Raw genomic sequence first — 22,527 nt, 5'->3', positions numbered from 1 at the left:
AATTTTTTTAAATAATTCTAGCAATTATTATATCCCTGTTTGTTTGTTTTGTATACTGGTGATGTTAATGTTCGTGAAATCTTCGTACATTCACTTTTGTAAAGATATGTTACACTTTGTACCATTTTTTTTAATCCGATATGGCTTTATGAACAATCTGTAATTAGCTACGTCACTGTCGTATTGTACTCCGTGGCCTTGACTTTGAGGCTTGCAAAGTATTTGTTCGTCATTTCCATAACATTAGAATTACAACTCGAAAATTCAATAATTTTTGTGTAGACACCATAAAATTGTTTCTTGAATATTAACACTCATCAGTCCTTAAATCGAGAGTTTTACCTAAGGTTACAGATTCCGTTGTAAGCAGTCTTTGAACCTGACATTCGTAACAGAAAAATTGTAGCGGTTTGCAGCTTGTGTTAACATCGCACGCATTTGTAAAGACTTACGATGACTGCAGACAGTTGAAGGTGATCTGGTTAACATTACAAATGCCACTGTAACTGAAAATGTCGTCCATCATTCAGTCGACAAGAATTATCGCCCGAAGCTTAGCGATCGTCAGTCGAGTTACGTCATGTTTTGGGGATTACGTAAATTACAATTGTATTTGTGTATGTATTACTCCGCCAGGTCAGTGTGAGTTGAATTTTGCAAGTAATCGTTAATGACTGGCATCGGTTATCATTAATATTGATGATACAGTGAATTATGAAAATATGGTCTACTAACCAACTCAGTGCAAGAATTATTGGCAATCTAATGTATGCGGAGTTACAAAATAAATTTCCGAATGTTCATTACCGTGTCCTGAGCCAGTTGACACCAATGCACAATTTAAAATTCATTTTATTTTATATTTATTTTACATTTTATCCAATCTAGTATTTGGCACGCATGGATGAGACAGGATGTATGTACCGGGTATTGGTTGTGAAGCCTGAGGGGAAGAGACCTCTGGAGAGACCTAGACGTAGATGGGAGGATAATCTCAGGCGGGATCTATGGGAGATAGGAGTTGAAGGAGACTGGATTTTGTTGGCCCAGGACAGGGTCCGGTGGAGGGCTTTGGTTAGTTCGGTGATGAATCTTCGGGTTCCGTAAGCCATCTGGTTGGTTGGATCCACTATTTGGGAAGCCTGAGGACAAGAGACCTAGACGTAGACGGGAGGATAATCTCAGGCGGGATCTATGGGAGATAGGAGTTGAAGGAGACAGGGTCCGGTGGAGGGCTTTGGTTAATTCGGTGATGAACCTTCTGGTTCGGTAAGCTATCTAGTTAGTGCAATCTAATTTTAGGTATTTTAAGTGATTTCCTTTTCTCGGGTTTTCTGACCGAATTTGATTATTTTACATTCTCACAGCTGTGAAAATATTATAAGAAGTAGAGTAATGTTAGAACATATCTTAGAGACATGGGATGTATTTGGACTAGATTTATGTTGGTCTGGGTAGCGTCTTGTTTTTTCAAGGTATCTTTAAAATGCGTGTAATTTTTTTTAAACATCTGAATGACTATGAAATCCTAAAGGGCTTTTCTCCATTGAATTAGTTAAGTAATATGAAGTAAATCACTTAAATGGAAGCAATGACTGTGGAAGGATTATTTTATGAATGCGGAAGGTAGAGTCGGTTGCACCTCTCGCGAGAACTTCCCCCAATGCCATCCTGGGTTCCCACCTTTTGTCCTGTCGCCTGCAGGTAAGAGGATTTGCCCCCTTCCCAAATGTTCTAGTACATTATTAGTAGCCTTTAGCTGTAAATTGATTCTAACTAAACAGGCCTGAGTTCCTAATCCATTAAATATAAACGATAAAGTTAGAAGAAAATAATAATGGTTAATAAATTGTGACGTATAAACCGATGCAAGGGACCGCTCAATTTATGTTTTATGAGAAGATGCAGTTCGGTTTCTTTGAAATGATCAAGGCCTGTAGGCTGTGTGAGATCGTCGTGTAGAGAGTTATACTTTTTTTAGCTTTGGAATTAAGTCGCTGTTGCTTATAAGCGGAATAATGTACAATTTGAGGTTCTCACAGCGATGAGTCCGAAGATTTCCGTCTTCTGGGTTGTTGCGCCGTGTAGTCTGGTCGATGTTTACCAACGTTTCAGAGGTCATACTGCCTCCGTCATCAGGGCGATGAGTATGAAGATTTCTGTCTTCTGGGTTGTTGCGCCGTGTAGTCTGGTCGATGTTTACCAACGTTTCAGAGGTCATACTGCCTCCGTCATCAGGGCGATGAGTATGAAGATTTCTGTCTTCTGGGTTGTTGCGATGTGTAGTCTGGTAGATGTTTACCAACGTTTCAGAGGTCATACTGCCTCTGTCATCAGGGCGATGAGTATGAAGATTTCTGTCTTCTGGGTTGTTGCGCCGTGTAGTCTGGTAGATGTTTACCAACGTTTCAGAGGTCATACTGCCTCTGTCATCAGGGCGATGAGTATGAAGATTTCTGTCTTCTGGGTTGTTGCGCTGTGTAGTCTGGTCGATGTTTACCAACGTTTCAGAGGTCATACTGCCTCTGTCATCAGGGCGATGAGTATGAAGATTTCTGTCTTCTGGGTTGTTGCGCCGTGTAGTCTGGTCGATGTTTACCAACGTTTCAGAGGTCATACTGCCTCCGTCATCAGGGCGATGAGTATGAAGATTTCTGTCTTCTGGGTTGTTGCGCCGTGTAGTCTGGTAGATGTTTACCAACGTTTCAGAGGTCATACTGCCTCTGTCATCAGGGCGATGAGTATGAAGATTTCTGTCTTCTGGGTTGTTGCGCTGTGTAGTCTGGTCGATGTTTACCAACGTTTCAGAGGTCATACTGCCTCTGTCATCAGGGCGATGAGTATGAAGATTTCTGTCTTCTGGGTTGTTGCGCTGTGTAGTCTGGTCGATGTTTACCAACGTTTCAGAGGTCATACTGCCTCTGTCATCAGGGCGATGAGTATGAAGATTTCTGTCTTCTGGGTTGTTGCGCCGTGTAGTCTGGTCGATGTTTACCAACGTTTCAGAGGTCATACTGCCTCCGTCATCAGGGCGATGAGTATGAAGATTTCTGTCTTCTGGGTTGTTGCGCCGTGTAGTCTGGTCGATGTTTACCAACGTTTCAGAGGTCATACTGCCTCCGTCATCAGGGCGATGAGTATGAAGATTTCTGTCTTCTGGGTTGTTGCGCCGTGTAGTCTGGTCGATGTTTACCAACGTTTCAGAGGTCATACTGCCTCCGTCATCAGGGCGATGAGTATGAAGATTTCTGTCTTCTGGGTTGTTGCGCCGTGTAGTCTGGTCGATGTTTACCAACGTTTCAGAGGTCATACTGCCTCCGTCATCAGGGCGATGAGTATGAAGATTTCTGTCTTCTGGGTTGTTGCGCCGTGTAGTCTGGTCGATGTTTACCAACGTTTCAGAGGTCATACTGCCTCCGTCATCAGGGCGATGAGTATGAAGATTTCTGTCTTCTGGGTTGTTGCGCCGTGTAGTCTGGTCGATGTTTACCAACGTTTCAGAGGTCATACTGCCTCCGTCATCAGGGCGATGAGTATGAAGATTTCTGTCTTCTGGGTTGTTGCGCCGTGTAGTCTGGTCGATGTTTACCAACGTTTCAGAGGTCATACTGCCTCCGTCATCAGGGCGATGAGTATGAAGATTTCTGTCTTCTGGGTTGTTGCGCTGTGTAGTCTGGTCGATGTTAACCAACGTTTCAGAGGTCATACTGCCTCCGTCATCAGGGCGATGAGTATGAAGATTTCTGTCTTCTGGGTTGTTACGCTGTGTAGACTGGTCGATGTTAACCAACGTTTCAGAGGTCATACTGCCTCCGTCATCAGGGCGATGAGTATGAAGATTTCTGTCTTCTGGGTTGTTGCGCTGTGTAGTCTGGTCGATGTTTACCAACGTTTCAGAGGTCATACTGCCTCCGTCATCAGGGCGCTGAGTATGAAGATTTCTGTCTTCTGGGTTGTTACGCTGTGTAGACTGGTCGATGTCCACCAACGTTTCAGAGGTCATACTGCCTCCGTCATCAGAGTATAAAGATTTCTGTCTTCTGGGTTGTTGCTCTGTGTAGTATTGTAGATGTTTACCGACGTTTCAGAGGTCATACTGCCTCCGTCATCAGAGTATGAAGATTTCTGTCTTCTGGGTTGTTGCGCTGTGTAGTCTGGTCGATGTTTACCGACGTTTCAGAGGTCATACTGCCTCCGTCATCAGGGCGATGAGTATGAAGATTTCTGTCTTCTGGGTTGTTGCGCTGTGTAGTATTGTAGATGTTTACCGACGTTTCAGAGGTCATACTGCCTCCGTCATCAGGGCTGACGGAGGCAGTATGACCTCTGAAACGTCGGTAATCATATACCATACTACATGGTGTAACAACCCAGAAGACAGAAATCTTCAAACGGAATAATTCCCTCGAAAATTTTATACCACCTTTGAAAACTTGGATGTATTTGCTCTGTATCGAATAATCTGCCTGAGAATTTTCTTAACTTCACTTCGCCCTCCGTTACTTTACTTAGCCATAACTAACAATTTTATCAGCGCCTTTATTCTCTAGAACTTTGAAATTTGACAAACGCCGATGACAGCAACGTTATCATAGATACTTTTATAGGCACATTTGGTTTTACCGTAAGCTAGATAATGGAACATACGAGTCCCCGCCCCCTCCCAGCAGGGCATAATAACAAAGCGGCTAAGAATGTTTCGTTTTGCACTGCAGAAAACGCGTGACCGAAGTATCATTTATCATTAACGCGGCATCCTTGACCTGTCAAGGATATTCGTGTGACGTCTTTTGATACTTTGGAAATTCCCTCAATGTTGTTGAATATCCTTTCGTTTAGAGCAGCTTTTCTCAACCTATGGTAAGCGTACCACTGGTGGTACGCGAGCTAAGTAAGAAAATCCAAAGTTAACATTAACATAAATATCAATTTTCCCTGAACGCATTTGGTTAGTGGTACATTTAATGTTTTAAATTAGAAGTAGTGGTACGCCTGAGAAAATGGGTTAGAACCTCTGGTTTAGAGGATACGTTTAAGAAAAAAGAGTTTGGTAAAAAATCTTCTTAAATTCGCCAAGTTTGTTTCTCCTCAGGTACGAGCTTCAAAAACTGCTTGAAATATTTAAATTAAATTCGGTGTGACAGACCTTATATTACAGTTTGTCAAAATCTGTTTCGGATTTTTGGTTTAATCGAGCGAGTCCCAGAAATATGTATACACATGTTCAGTGAATGAAATAAAGACATATTAATAAACTAGACCATTACATATGTGAGCATTGGCGCTTGGTGAATTAGCGATTCAAAATGTCTACGCTCTGTAGCTTTTGAGACGAGACTCCATTCAGATGAGTCACGTGACGCGTCACCCATTAACCCTTTGAAAGCCGAAGATCGTCTTCATAATATTTACGAATCCAGACCGTACCGCGGAGAAAACACTACACCTCACCATTACGAAAATCAGCTGGTTAACCCTTTGAAGCCGAAGCTCGTCTTCATAATATTTACGAATCCAGACCGTACCGCGAAGAAAACACTACGCCTCACCATTACGAAAATCAGCTGGTTAAGCTACATCGAGAGGCTGTGTAAAAAAACCTGACTGTTAAGCCGCTGTGATGAAGGAATTAGTTTGCGAATGTGTGAGCCAGATAAAATTCTGCTCTAACGCTCATAAACTGTATTCTAATTTGTGTTTATCCTGAGCATGTGAGACCTAGATTCACGGTGAATGATAATTGGTCTAGCACGAGTAGACTTAGCCGTTGGAGAACAAATGAATTTGACTGGTAATTGCACAGTCTCTTAACCGCGTAATAGACCGTGAAACGAGTGGCTGTGTTTTCTCGTTATGAACTTCTGGAGTATTTGGCTGCAGATCTATTTGATGTCTATTAGCCTCATTATCGTGGGATAATTTAATAATACCACACCATAAGTTGCATCACGCGTGAAGGATATTTTGGTGTATAAAATTTTCCAGACATGCGTGAAGGTAGTGATTATGCCTCTTTAATATAAAAACACTAAACATACAAGTAACGAAAATTTGTGCTGTAGCGTCGAGGCAGCGAGTAATTCTGAAACGACTGTAAATCTCTACCGAGCTACACGACGCTACAACCGAGAACAGCCATTTTAGTATTCGACGCTGTGATAACCTGAAATCTCACTGTGTAAATCTCACTTTTTACGTGACAGAATCTACTCGGGCAACAAGGGCTTTTGTTAAGAATTTACGCTGCTGAAAATCAAAGAGAATTGCATCAGTTTTGGTTTGTTTTTAAACTTCAGGCCTTAAATTGCACTTGAAATATTTTTTCGATGTCATTAATATTTAATTTAATAAAAAAGGATTTCAAGGTTATCCGCTTATCATTCATGATCATTTTCATTTTTCTATCTACGTAATGAACCTGTAGTGTTGAAAATCCGTCGTTAAATGTTCTAACAACAAATATTCTAAATTGATCGTACGTCTTATAGTTCTTGTGATATTACTGAAATTAACTAATGACACAAATGGACTAAAGTCCCGTGGGGTTGACAAGTAAAGCTACGTCCCTGCAAAGTTACCCCACAGATTTCTCCCTCCAGGCCTCCTCCGTCCCCTCCCTCACCACACTTTGAGGGGAGAAGATTTTTAAAAAAAATTCAAAAACGCACCTGTTTACGAATACGCTTATTATAAAATGTTATTTTTATTCAACTATTTTCTTATTTGGAACGTTCTCGCTAGGATCATAAGCCTGTCATTTAGAGCGCAGATGACAGCAACACCTGCTTCGGCTAGGTTAAATAATTGTGTTCTTACTCTCCCCCTAACCCAGAGGCTAAGAAGTTAATCTGTCTTTTTTATTCTTCTGACGTCATTACAAACAGAAGTTCTGTTTATAATTCTAAAAATTACCTTGTAATTGGTGAGCTCTCCACGACGATGTTCATGGTTCACATTCAGTGTAAATTTTGATTAAGAATTACAAGTCAAGAGAACAGTTCACTAACGCGTAGAGAATTCAAAATATGGCGGGCGATTCAATATTTTGGCCGCCATAAACTGTAAAATGTGGTAGTTACATCTGAAGAATAATCCTCATTGATAAAACTGTCTTAACCAAGCGTCGACCATTTAAGAAATCGATCTAAGAATATTATGTGGGATTTGAGCTTTTCACAGCGGCGAAACGACGTACGTATTCGATGTTTTCGCGCCGTTTAAAGTCATCGGTAGATTTCAAAGTTTCCCGACAGACACGCTGTTTCCATCTTCAGGGCTAAAGTATCTTAATTTCTGACAAAACACATTTAATTTAAATAGAATTATGAAACCTGTCGTCGCATCAGGGTGACAATGTAATTGAATAACATGTGTGTGTTTATGTAGTTAAAAATTTATAACAGTTACCTTAAATTGATAATTTATCTTTATATTTTCCCATGTGTATTTACAGAGCGTTAGGTTTCGGAAACAAACGTTATCCACAGAATTTTTTTTTTCCCGAAATTTATCTCGACTCGAGTGTCAGTTGTTTAAGCGCTTTTATGAAATCGATTGTCACCAATCTAACTTTAGAATACGCCTTATTTTCTTGGGTATTCTGACGTCACCTGCTGTAAACTATGTAAATACGCCAGACAAAGAATTCAATAAAATCAACACTTTTTTGAATCCTGTCAGTGAACATAAAATTGTTAATTTTAGCCTAAAATCTGCTTTCTTAAAATGACAATCCATTTTTGAGTGTTGTCCAATGTCATTCTTTTCTCTTGGAAAGAGAATATAATGTTCTTATATGTTTGAGAAGCATTTCTATATATACGATTGTGAGGTAGTACGCACGTTTGGAGAAACAATTAAGAATTAGATATCCGTCTTCTGGGTTGTTGCGCCTGTGTAGTCAGGTCGATGTTAACCAACGTTTCAGAGGTCATACTGCCTCCATCATCAGGGCGATGAGTATGAAGATTTCTGTCTTCTGGGTTGTTGCGCTATGTAGTCTGGTCGATGTTTACCAACGTTTCAGAGGTCATACTGCCTCCGTCATCAGGGCGATCGCCCAGACTACACAACGCAACAACCCAGAAGACAGAAATCTTCATACTCACCGCTGTGAGAACCTCAAGTCTTACAATTAAGAATTAATTCCTTTATTTTACACAGCTTGCCCGAAATATGACAATTCAATTAGTTTTCCCTTGATTTCTGTCGTTTGTTGACTGTGTTTATTTATTGTCCAATGTCTGTTCCTCTGTAACTTATTACCGATATCGGGAATCTAATTTTTTTAAAGAACGTTTGGTCCAGCCCTTGTTTTGTTAATTTATAGCATTCACTGCCATTAAAGAGTGATGGTGATATTAAAACTTTGTTCGATTCTAAAATTGTCCTTTCCTGAGATTTATTAAGTTATGTTAAATTAATCATTCATGTCTGAGCAATTTTTTTTTTGACAGGACATCGAAAAAACACTTAGAATTTGAAGTGTTTGTAAAAATAATACATCAATTCCGAACATTCGATATAGTTTACATCATTTTAATTTTCCTGCCATGTCGTGAGGGCGACCCGCTCTCCAGTAATACTGAGATTAATCCCCCCGGGGCAAATTCCGGGATACTGAATTAAATTAGACACAGAGGATTCTTTTATACTTTTGTCATGTGTATTATTTCTAGTTGGCGTTTGTAAATAAACCGCGAATTGGATGTATCCAATATTATGCAATAGGATTTATTATTATAATCTTAAACATAGTTAAAAAATATGTAACAACCAACTAACTTAGCTCATTGTATACGGTCTACATCAAAATTATGGCAAATCTTAATGTTTTAAGTCAGTTGCTTGATTTTAAGTTTTCCCTTTAGTGATTACTGAGTTTAAAAAGATTCCTTCCGTTATATCTTACGCTGTTCTGTGTCAGTTTAATCGAGTCCACTCAAAATTTCAAATTCGATTAAGTATGAATGTAGTTTCTAAATTATAAAACATAAATTTATGAAATAAAATTAGTTGTCATTCTTTACATGTCAGTACCGACACACACCAACTGGCAAGGTGCAAAACTTACGCACAGTTTCAACAGAACACGTATATTTAGCGGCCATCGCTAATTTAAGACGTCGACTTGACTTTTACAAACAAATGAAGCAAATTGAACGTGATTGATATCTTTTAGACGTCAGTTTTTTTTAGTTCCTAGTGTAAACATCTATTTTGACTGAAACATAACAACGTTTCGAGTATATTCTTCACACACAGAAGTGGATTTTAAAAGAACTTTTATATGTCAGCTGTGTTCTAAACATGTAAGTAGTTTTTCAGTCAAAACAAAATCCCCTTCTGATATACGATCGAACGACACGTAGTTTTTACTGCGGGGTGTAAGGGTATATATAAACACAAAGTTCTTTCACACAAAGCCTTTGACGAGTGGAAGACTTCGTAATATCAGAGGAAGTCAGAGTACGGAAGAACTCTACCTTTGTGTACCAAAACGCGTTTGTGTGTATAGTGCTATGATTTCCGCTTGCAGATATTGGAGCAAGAATTGGCCAGTTCTTGGGTTTAATTACAGCAGAATGATATTCTCGTGACACGGGCAGAGATAAGGCAGGTCTCGGTTTAGTTACTGCCCTAGAACTGCGAGCTAGAATAATCTCACAAGGCCAGTCGGACTATTTACTGTCTTGCCACATACAGGAAGCTGTTGCAATGATTTGACTTCAGTAGTACCACGGCGACAGATAAGATGTCGCTGAATTGAGGTTAAAAATTTGTGGATGTTGTCATCGTTGACCACAATTATAAATTTTAATGTTGGCTGTGTTCTGGGTTGTGGCGTCGTATGTCCACGCTGCCTCAATCATCAGGATGACGAGTCCTCATGAGGACAACCCAGAATACAGCCATCTTCGGACTCACCGCGTGAATATCTCAAATCCTGTCTACTACTGAATGTATATATGATCAAACTGAAGTCCAACTATGCAACTTACTTTTGATGGTTATACAAGAAACTTAAAGAAATTAAGTATACAACGTTTTGCATGTATTTTTAATTGAGCTAAAAAAATAGTTCTTACTTATTGCGATGTTTAGGATTGACCTATAGACGCCTCTTTGAGTGGTGCATAACATGAAAAATAATGCGTGCTACGACCCAGTTTCCCATGCGCGTATTTCTATTTTGTGCACAGAACATGCCTTTAAAGTGGCGTCATTGATTTTGAAACACCCTGTATAAATATCGATTGCTTACGATTGGATAACGATATATCACTTATTTCTACAGATGATCGATGGGTTGAACGTCTTCCCTCTTCCTTATATCAGCTCCTTCTGTTTCCTTTAAAATATGAGCGCTACAGACGTAATTAACGCTGTTACCTCAAATATCACCTGTATTCTTTTGTAGATAATTCTAGTCTCTCATCTGAAAAGCTGTCTCCAATCTCCTGGCTATTTATTACACATATTTCAAAACTTATCTCACTATTGCACTCTCTGAATTAATTAACATTTTCCCTCGCGAATGAAATTCAATAAGTATGCTAAGTACAAAGAAAATTAATGACCTAATTATTAACTGTATTCATTTATAACGTAACTCTATACAACCATAATTATAATACTGATAATAACCTCATGTTTTCGCGTTAATGGCTACTTATTTACCTGTCTGTAAGATGATATCTTTCGGTTCCTTGATGGCGGTCAATTTCTGCGAGACCACAACGTACAGCATCCCGGAATACATCTTTGTATTTATCTCCGAAAGAACCTGGAATCTTACTTAGTTCAAGCTAGATTTATATGGAGGTCCTCTGAAGTTCACAGCGAAATCTGATTGATGTTTCCTCTTACACTCCACCCAACTGTGTCGTCTGACCTTTATTGTATTTGGGCTGGCAAAGCCTTTGGTACATTGCCTACCAAAGAAAGCTTTCAGTCATGACAAGTAGAATACTGAAATTCTTATGGCGCTACTCACTTTGAGAATTTCGCCTTTTAAATGAGAACAATATTGAAAGTATCATGCTAGAAAATCCAATGATGTAAATGTTATGTTTGGTGTCATTTTGGACTATTGGTAACATAATATACGTTATCCTGTAATTTATTAATAGTTTAAATTTGCCTCATTTGTCTAAAAAGTTAACTATGTCGAATGAAAAAAAAAACGTATTTTGGCAGACATCTTAGCGTTGATTATCGGAGATGACTGTTCCTAATTAATTCTATATTGAACAGTATTTATTGAAAATTTTTAAAAAAAAATCGTTAAGAAATTTTCCGTTGTGTTGAATTCTTGTTTCAGATTTTATATCCATTGAAACAAAATATTTCGTAAATTCCATATTGAGTTGAAAGGAGGCGAAAAGTTAATCCAGGGATTAAAATAACTAATTGTAAATACTAATATATGCGTGCTAATTCTGATATAAGCTAAACCATTTATTATTCGTCGTGGCAAATGTTTCCTACGAAATGACGATCGGCAGTCAGCGAAGGGTTTGCGAACGTGACAGCTGATAAGTTTACGTGGAAAACGCATTTATCATATCTGAAAACGAATTATAGAAGCATTCAGATCCACGTTCTTACCGAGGAACGTGATTTGCGTCACTTAAAAATAAAACCTCATCATTCTTTTACGTCGAAGTTTCACTCATGCGTTCAAATTTGCTTGAATCTATGGATCAATATCAGGTCCCTCCAAAGAATAGTATATAAGGGGCAACGTTGTTCCCTGTGTTTATTGCGCGTCAAACCCTGAGGATGTCAGGTTCAAGCTTCGGCCACATTTTCCCCTACGAAGGAGTCAGATTTCCCCATCGGGCTCGGCGGAAAATAGAATCTTTTCCTCCAGCTCCCAGTCAGTCACAATATTCACTGAGCTACGCCAACAAATTTTGTTTCAAGGTCACATGAATATCGTACAACGTAATACTAACAGCGGAGGACAGCCGAGTAACGACGGCTTAGAACTCTCCGCGTAGCAAAGTTTCCAAGGCCGTACTGTTGACTTTGAAGCCGCGTAGTAAGGAAGGTGTAGTTTTTCCGTGACCTTGAAGTATGGAAGTTGATGACGGCTTCAAAAGAAGATATTTACAGCAATTTATATTATTTATGCACTGGACATATTCAGTATGGAGACTTTAATGACGCTGAAATCAGCATATAAATCGCTGATTTTATCACCTAATGTTGTTTATAGTGCAGGTAGGGTAATTTCCGGCAGGTTATGTAGATTTCGATGCGATTAAGAAAAATGTTCTTTGTTAAATGTCCCACCTCAATTTGACGGACGGTCCGCGTGTGTGATCTGCGTCGTAACCTCAGTCGATTAGACACAAATATTATTACGCAAGAACAACGCTTTCTTTCGTGTGCCTCGAACGTTTTGTCCACTTGCCAAGAACGGACAACAAAAAACTTTATTTCCATTACTGTAATCGTTGTGGCTCTGCTATGCTACGACGTAGCTTATTAACACTAAAGCTGTCCAACAGGACTGCACCCATCTTTGTATTACATTACAACATGGTTAATGTATGTTGAAGTATTTTTTTTTAGCTCTCAGACGTAGGAAACGCTTATTAAGTGCGGAAACCAGTTGGATTACCGTCTGAACTAACAGACCTGCATCCTTGAACACTTCAAAAAAAATGAAGTTTTTTTTGTTTGTTAAGTTCTTCTGATTTGTGTCGAATAGTTACAATACATGATCAATAGTCTCTTAAATTTTTTTTATCATGTTAAAAGCATCTGAGTCGTTCTTAATCCTATAATTCTGAATTTAATTTTTATTAATTTCTATGTAAATTGTTTTATTATCAGGCATGATTTCATCGTATTTAACAGACTTCGAAGAATATTTAGACCTTAAAGGGGATGAACAGGGTGGAGAATAATAATGTTACAAATAATAATTAAAATAAATTATAAATTAATAAAAAAAATTATGAGGATTAGATGGGCTGGACATGTAGCTCACATGCGGCGGATGAGAATTGTGTACAGAGTTTTAGTTGAAAAGCCTAAATGGAAGGGTCAATGCGGAAGGCCCAAGCTTATGTGGGAGGATAATATTAAAAAGTAGATTTTGGGGGTTGTGGATTGGATTCAGCTGTCGGGCGTGCTGTTGCGAAGAAGATAGTGAAACTTTAGATTTCATAATAGGCGGATAATTTGTTGAATTAGTTTCATTAGTAGGAACCTTTTTCATGGAAATAATTTAATCACATTTAAGAAAGAATTTGAGTAATAAGCTTCTCACGCGGTTTTATTCAACCTCCGACAAGTGACATAAGATTTGTAAATGACTCAGGAATAATCTTAAGACCTTACTTACACACCGCGCAATTACACATACGTAATAAACATTATTTTAACTTAATCCCAATGCTGTAAACTTTTTAATGTTCAATTAGTTCATTAAGTTTGTGTTCATGTAATTTTTATAACTTGTCTTCTTACAAGGATAATCTTACCTGATGACACAGACAGATGGCTGACTTCTGGGTTACAGAGCCGTGTAGTATTGTAGACGTTTTCTACCAGACTACACGACGCTAAAACCCAGGGCACAGCCATCTTCATATAATCCACCATGATAACCTCAAATTCTACTTATAACTTTCATTAAACCATTTATGAAAGCGTTTTGACCATTGATGGTGACCTCGTGATGGTCGAAGCACGTTCGGTGTAATGAATATTACAATTATAAGTGAATAGAAGTTGTTGATCTTAACTTTTTGATTATTATATTAGATAAGAAGGCCGTACATTTTTTCACAAGAAACGACTTAAGTTTAAGATATGGAATTTCGTTGTGATAAAGAAAAATTATGGGAATTTATTTTGAAATGCCGTCCACCGGGATGAACGCACCATACACGTGGGACTGACGTTATAACGATTTTGAAAACAGAGAATAAAATTATCTAGCGGTAATTTATAATTTTGCAAATGATTTACTACAGAATATTATTTTCGTAGTTAATAATACTTATGCACCTTAACAAAGAATAATACTTTTGTTCCATAAATTTATAGCTGTAATATTAAATGTCTTTCCTTTGCTTCGTTAACAGTTTATTTAACGACGTTTTTCAGTAACTCAGATTGTGTGCCGTCGAATGAGAGGCTGGTAGTTAACAATCAATTGGAGAGGATTTGAAAGGACTAGGACTAATTTAAGATATATTAGAGTTTACCAGAGCGACTGAAGAAAACCACAAACATTTTCGATCACGGTAGCCGGTCTTCGGGGTCGAGTTTTTAACCTGGGACTTCCCGAAGTCCCAGATTGTCGCTTTAAGAAGTTGCTGTATTATTTTAATATTGTTATGTCGAGTGATATCTTCAGCTCAGATTTTACAATCGAAATATAATTATGTGGATTATTGTATGGGACGTTCCTTTGTGGATCTTGTAAATTCGAATACAAGACCGTGTTATGACCTCGGTGGCAACACTAGTTATTAGAAGCTCAGTGCATGTCTCGGAGGCATTTCGAAGCAAGAGCATATTAGAGATTCTTTGCACGCAGACTCAAGGTCTGCTCTGAGTTTGGATATTGGCGTATGTTTATTTCGTTTTTCACACGAACCTGCATATGAGAGTAGGATTTGAGGTATTCGCGGCGGTGAGTCTGGAGATGACTGTAGTTTGTAAACATCTTCTGCGTACGACACCCGGAGCAAGGCACTCCAAGGTTCAGGTCTTCTGTTTACATGATATCATTACTGAATGTAGAGTATCTTTAATTCTGAACATGGATGCTTTTAAAAATTCTCTGTCTTTTAACTTCTTAAACTTTCTTATCTATTTTGAACCAGTTTACTTCTTTAAATGTTGTACATTTTTGTATAATAAATAATTTCACAGATAATCTATACACTTGAAACTACGACATGCTTCTGTTTAACTTATATTCCTCTGAGGATTGTCAGTAGAACATTCGAGAGTCCTGTGCCATGTTTTCCTCAGATCCCAGTACTGTTTACTGTAGTTCAGCTTACTGCAATTTGGGAGAAGTATATGTTAACATGGGATTCTAGCCTTAAGCGACAAGTCACGTAATGTTCTCTTATATCTACTAAGACCCTTATTTCCCTAACATTCAAAATATTTCTGCAGGCTATTTTTGTTAAAGATTATTTCAGGAACAGATCACTGCTCGTTGTTTGAAAAGAAGACGCATGAATGCGTTTTATGAGATCGAAGCATTAGGATCTTGTTTGTGAACCATGTTCTGGAGTCAAGGAGACTGAGTCTGAATTTCTTCTGAAGACCATGATTTCTCAACTTTGTTACACCTGGAGCCATGAATACTTTACTATTCAATTGTGGGGTCGACGTGTTACGAATGAGGACTTATTTAAAACTTAATGGCAAGCCTGTTTTATTAAAAATGCTAACAAAACTTCCCGAAACGTCGGCAAAACTTCAACCAGAGTACAATACACAGCAACCTAGAAGACATCCATCTTGTGTTGTCTTGTGCCTAAATCTCTGTTTCGCTCGGTGACAGTATTTTTCGTTTTTTTGAAGGAAAAACATGAAAGAGATTAGAATTAATCTTTACGCATTACGTCTTCGTGAACTGCTGGGCTGTGATACGTGATATTAATCTAGTTAGAGCCTGTCATCACCCATTTCTGCTTAAATCTTCATTTGGTACCGGATCCGATATACCAGAAGATGGAGACGGTACGTTTCTACGAAAGATAAGCATATACCGACCAGGTTACACATTGCCAAAACCCATAATAACACAATTCTCACTGCCTACATCCTTTAAATATACTAAAACAGAGGTTTATTTCTTTAAATAGGTGTCTTTTAAAGGCTTGATCGAATAATGTGTTATACGTTGAGAGGAAAGATCTTTCACGAGATGAAAATAATTGACAGACCGAAACGTCGCTTTTATGTGCCTACGATGGTGACAAATAAGTGGAAAATACAGAGAAACCCTTTGCGGAGAATCAGGGTGAGGAAGGTTTTATTTTACAGACGGAAGGAGATGAAAGGTCAGTGTGGGTATTGAGACATTTCAGGAACTTGTGAGGCGAAGCTGACAGAAGGTAAAGCCTGTCTTCGCATGACTGAGCATCTAAACCCAGTGAGGAATCACCACCGATGGATACAGGCAGTGATCGGACGGTCTGCGTTGGTGATATTGACCTGGAGCTCTTCAGAGAGAGAGATGGACGGATGTTGATCTGTTTGCTGACGTAGTTTGATGTCCAGGGTCGTAGGAACGTAATTGTGGCTTTAGTTATTTGTGTGACTGTACTGTCTGACCGTATTAAATGATTGGGGGAGTTTTGTCTGAGATTTGGTCCTCGTTTTATATGGTTTTTATGGTGTAAGTGTTTTCGTGACACTTACCTGGCTACCCAAGCCTTAAAAATAGATTTATGATTATCCTTCGTGAATGGAAAATATATTTTCTCGTATAATCAAAAGAGTGGATAATCCGTATATGTAAGAAGTATGTAAATTTATTTGCAGGCATAAACTACTTAATTTATTATAGAATGACTAATATCGGAAAGGATTTTATATAAAATTTAATACGGTACACACCAAATGTACTAACGTTTGAAGTTTCGGAAGAGTTCGTTAACCGCCCCGACAACTGCTGTGTGATACGAGGACCACATATCGATTCTCCGTGGGATGTACAAAACTTCAAGAGATCTTCTATCGACTGGTGTAGGTATGAAGTTCTAAGAACGTAGCATTTGTTTCCTGTATCATATATTAAATATATATTAAATCTTGTCCGTCTAATCACAATAAATTCTTATTAAATATTAAAATATTACAGTAATTAACATTTAAAATATTTAAAATATTAAATGATGTTCTTTATCGACCATCATTTGATGGTCTAATGTAAATCGAATATTTCTATAAAGAACATCATTTAATATTTTAAATATTTTAAATGTTAATTATTGTAATATTTTAATATTTAATAAGAATTTATTGTGATTAGACGGACAAGATTTAATATATATTTAATATATCACAATATGACGCAACTTTACCATCTTCCTGTATCATGTTTAAAGTGTAAATTTAATTTATGCTAATCCTGTACGTAATTCTACAAAGATTTCATTATTTAGATTTAAAAAAAAGAATGGCGGTCTAGCGAAACCTACATTCTGTTTCTCTGTTTGACCGGGATAATCGGATACCATTGGAAGTAGACATCGGGAATTTGATATTCATACGGAAAACTATAATCTCTACTATCTTTATCAGTAATATTGTCGCCACAATGGGTCTCAAATCGTAAGAAAATCATTTTGTGTTTCGTTTGTCAGACTGTGAAAGTCGCCTAACACGAGGAACATTTTGACTGCATGTGACATGCCATAACACAGAGCACGATTTCCATTAGTATTCTTTGTGTGTGATGAGAAGAAATTTGAGGTACATGCGTTGGATTCGCAAGAAAGAGACGTTTCGTAATATCTCGTTGTATATTCGACGTCTGTGTTCGTAAGCTCTGTCTTACATGTTGAATGCAACATACAAAGTACAGACCAACATTCATGTTCTTATCAACTTTTTGTTCAGACGAAACTCGATTTGAAGACAACAGGCCAAATTCTACTTCCTACAGGAGTTAATAACTCGAAAGAAGTGTGGATATGTGCCTGGAGAAGATTGCGTAATGAGAAACTTTATTAGTTATATCCTCCATCAGATATCAGAATCATCACAAGGAGATTGAGATGGAAAATGAAACTTTCGTACAGAATTTTAGTAGCAGCAAACATGAAAAAAGGTTTCTAACGTTTCACAAGTATTTGCTGCTTCTATCATCAGGACGAAGAGGGAGTAATCTCTTCCGCCAATTCTTACGCTGTTACATGGCGAAATATTTTGAAATACTGTCACGTTAAATAAATTAATTAGCCTAGATCCTGGATTAGTAAGTTTGATCTTCGGTCAGACCTCAGTGTGCTGGCCGACGTAATGCACAGCTTTCACTGCTGTCCACGCTTAACACCTGTATCATGGCAGGTGATGCCAATTATAATAATTTGTGGTCCAGTAACAAAGCAGTTTAAAAAAATGCCCTTTTTTGAAACCATGGGAAACGATGAAAAGTTATCAGCCGATTATGAATTTTTCAGCCCAATTCGCGGCAATGGTGTGACTGGAGCATATAGATCAAACGGAGAAATGAGAAATACACACACAATTTTGGTTAGGAAACGTAAAGATAAGTGACTGCTTGGATAGATCGAAAAATGAATATTGGGGAGACAGGGTAGGACGTTGTGCGGATTGGATTCATCTGGCTCGGAATACAGACTTTTGCGAGGCCTTTGTTAACACGGTAATGAACAGCCGGGTTTATAAAGGTGCAAAACTTATTGATTACTTACCTGACTAGCAGATTCTGAAGGGCTGTGCCCTGGATAGTTAATTAGTAATTAAAATAAAACTTTGATTTGTGATCGTTTCAGCACGGCCCGTGTTTTCTGAGTTTAAAATTTATTGAATTGCAGAATTATCTGCGACAGTTTTGAAACACGAAACAATTTAAAATGAATATTTAAAGAAATTTTTGAAATAACTTGGCTCACCTCCTTAACATTTGTGTTTCGTGCAGACCAGACGTAATCGTCATTGAAGTAATTTAATAGTCAGAACCTTACGTGTGAACACGAAGCCTAGCGTGACTGAGGCTGGGGCGGAGAGACTTAGGTGTGACCTTCGTATCAATTACATCCCAAGTAACCTTAATACTCGACCCACTTGCTTCTGAAAAGCGTAATAATAAATCGTTTTGAAGCCGGAAAAGATAGCGATTTAGCAAGGATATAAAAAAACATTTATTCTGGGGTGGGGTGAGAGAAGGAACATCTTGTTTCGAAGGTTCCCAGTCAATGCCCGCTCGTCTTTCTGCTAGGGATAAAGTGAGAGTGGCCTTGTAATCCTGGGGTCTCGGGTTCGATTCCCGGCGGTGCCCGAATTTATAACTTGTGTTGGGCAAGGCCGTGGTCTAGGCAACACGGAGTTTTCCTCCGTGGCATCCCAACAATTACTCCATTCACACACAGAAGAAGGCAATGGCAAACCACTTCTGGATCATCTGCCAAGAACGTATATGAACAGGTCCCAGTCCGAGAAAAGGATGGAAGGATCCTGTTCATATGGACCTGTCGTCAGACAGAACACTAAATAAAAAACGCAGTAAGGAGGTAAATTTTTGATGATTTTAAATCTGGACTTCTGCACGAGAAGTTTGCAGTGGCAACTTGAAACGTGGGTCGAAATCCGCCTGAATAATATTTAATAATTCAGTCCGTACCGCAAATAAAACACAGGAATTTACAATTAAAAACATCAACTGGTTAACGCTGTTTAAGGAAATAATCGCTGTTTATAATGAGACACGCGCTGCGTACGTAATATTAAAGCATTTGGTCCGTACCGCGAAGAAAACACAACACTTCACCATTACAAAGATCAACTGGTTAACGCTGTTTAAGGGAGTAATCGCTGTTTACAGACAGAGACGTACATATAAATACAAATTCTAGAGTTTGTGGTTTGTTAAATTAACTTCGAAGCTTCTCAGTGCAGATGAAACTAGAAATAGGAACTTACATATGACCGAGCTGGGGTACGTGATGGCGTTAAGTGAATGTAATAGCAGTTGGTGTCAGGTAGGAAAGAGTCGGAATAAAGAATTAATGGAATTCTATTTGGGAGTGATCGAGGTGGGAACTGAATAGCCCCTCAGATGTCTAGTTTAAGACGAAACATTTTCACTTCAAGATTATTGTGTACAAGATAGAAGTTGTTTAATCTTCCTTTTAGGCTCCTCAGTTTATTCCTGCGTTCTATTCACGGCTTTGAATAGACGCGAGCCTCTAGAGAAGTTTGTCGTCATCATTTTGATGAAGCAATCCCTTCTGAAAATTTATTATTAATGCTGCCCTAACGAGTCAGGAGGAAGGCAAACATTCCTATCGTAGTTGGATAAGTAGTTTTTTTTTTTAGAAAATGTTTGTTATATCGAAAATATAAAAGTGATAATTACTTAACATAAGTCACTTCCCCCCCCCCCCCCCCCAATTCAGTTCATGATCCTCCTGTTTGTAGAAATTTTGTATCGAAGCTTTTGAAGTGTCCCCAATCTTTATCGCACGTTGTTATTTTATATTTTGTTTTCCTCACGTGTCTCCCTACCTGACATACAACTTTGATTTTGTTAAGTGCCTTAATGCCTCATGCCTCGCTCCTTACTTAAATTTCCTTCCTGCCAAATTTCTCTCTATTTGCATATCCTCGCTGCTCGTTCATGCTTTGCTGTTTGTTAGACTGATTGAATGACTACGCAGACGAGCTCAGCGGTTCGTTAGGTGTGGTGCCATGAAGCAGTGTGCGCCAGTGTGTAATGAAGTACGCTTTAAAGACCCCCGGTAATCTCTTTACCTCAGGGACGAACATTTCTCTCGTACCAACGTCCGACCCACACGCCTGGTGATTCATTTATGCGCTACTACGAATTTATGGCAGTTTTATTGCAACTTTAAATCTTTGAATTTGTGGAATCGCGGTTTCAGCGTTTCGTCTTTTATTTTCTGAGGGAGTACTGTTCCTGCATGGACGAAATGAGGTCGATTAGAATCCGTGTTGTCTTCATTTGTTTATCATCTTTCCTTCGCGAGACGTAACATCGGAGTAAACAAATGTTAAATCAATCTCCGATGCTTCCAAATGTTTACGAACACACCGCCGTAAAATGTGTACAGCTAGACAGCCCAGATTACGCGTTACGTCACAGCTGTACAAAAAATAAATTTACATTATAAATATACATCTTTATTCTTCCAACATCACCTTACTAAGCAGTTTGCTGTAGCAGCGAAGATCAGAGATACGCGATTCGATACTCTGCTGAGCTACAATCGATCATTTGGTTCTTCATTATCGATTCTGCGATACAACCGTGAAGTTCTCCAAACGTCTACTTCCAGATTAAGTCAGATTATATTTAATTTTATGATAATATCACTGGTTGGTATATAAACACCTACAGTTGAAAAGAGTCCTTAATAACGGAGGAACATATGGAAGATATTTTCTCTGGAGTTAGGTTTGTACAGGGGATGTATTTTACTCTAAAGTTAATAGTATTTATGGCCGTGTTTCAAACTGCTGTTTAGGTAGTGAGTTGCAATTTTTCCACTTTCCATGTCACTGCAGAACACCAGGGATATGCAGTGTAGGCGCGTATTCCCTTAATAACTTCCTTTTCACTTTAAACAACCTTAAAATACATCGCGTGTAACTTAATTATTTTATATCTCAAAGAGTATTTGTTTCTTTCGTCTGTGCATTGGCTGAATACGACCTTTGTACCAAACTTAAAAAAGTTGACTGCCTTCTGGGTTGTAGCGCAGTGTAGACTGGCAGAAGTCTACCAACGTTTCAGGAGTCCTTGTTGCCTCCATCTTCAGGGCGCTCACGCGATGAAGGCAGCGTCCAATGCTGAGGTCAAGAGTGACTGGAGTCATACCTCCACTTCTCAGTACGTCGTCATGGCGTGATGCTTATTCGATTGTCGGGGTGAACTTTGAGGGTGTTAAATTCAAGATTTTAGCAGCGTTAGCAACAAAACGCCCCCATGCATTGTTTGGATAATCTGCATGTCCGTTTGACGTGTGACAGGGCGTAGCTGACGAGCCGATGGGCAAAGCCATTTTCATGTGGCTCAACGATAATGCTTCTCTCTCTGTGATCTCAAAAAGACTGCTTGTGTTGTTAATCCGTTTTCCGGAGAGTGAACCTAGCTCACTGACAGCGGAAAAACCTGTGTTGGTTTGCTACAAGCTGTCCACGGTTCCGAAAGCTAAAAGTTGCCTTGACACGTATCGTACCAGTAAAGAAATGCAATGCGGAAGATTAAATTTCATGTTTTGTAATTAATCTGCGTTGTGCTCATGATACCTTGGCTTTATTGTGGGAGGTAATATTATAAATACCAAATATTATAAATACATGTCTCGAGGAACTTACGAGTAGTCTGATAAAAATTTATTAACACTTCGATTGTTTTACGATGGTCTTTGAACCACAAATTGTATATTTCTTCACACAGTAGATGAATTATTATTTATTTAGTGTTCTGTCTGACGACAGGTCCATATGAACAGGATCCTTCCGTCCTTTTCTCGGACTGGGACCTGTTCATATACGTTCTTGGCAGATGATGCAGAAGTGGTTTGCCATTGCCTTCTTCTGTGTGTGAATGGAGTAATTGTTGGGATGCCACGGAGGAAAACTCCGTGTTGCCTAGACCACGGCCTTGCCCAACACAAGTTATAAATTCGGGCACCGCCGGGAATCGAACCCCAGACCCCAGGATTACAAGGCCAGCGTTCTAACCGCTAGACCACCTCATCTTATTATTATTTAGTGTTCTGTCTGACGACAGGTCCATATGAACAGGATCCTTCCATCCTCTTC

General features: G+C 38.7%; 1 protein-coding gene across 3 annotated transcripts in view; it reads left to right on the top strand.

The window, feature by feature from the left end:
* Positions 1-22,527, top strand: part of dnc (phosphodiesterase dunce) — a 369,630-nt gene that overhangs the window by 70,952 nt on the left and 276,151 nt on the right. The gene's annotated exons all lie outside the window — the stretch shown is intronic.

Source organism: Zootermopsis nevadensis, unplaced genomic scaffold, assembly GCF_977971745.1.
Source record: "Zootermopsis nevadensis isolate Lab colony 2312 unplaced genomic scaffold, Znev_1.0 Znev_ptg000031l, whole genome shotgun sequence".
Lineage (NCBI taxonomy): Eukaryota > Metazoa > Arthropoda > Insecta > Blattodea > Termopsidae > Zootermopsis > Zootermopsis nevadensis.
The sequence above is the reverse complement of the archived record's forward strand: the minus strand, read 5'-3'. Positions and strand labels throughout refer to the sequence as shown.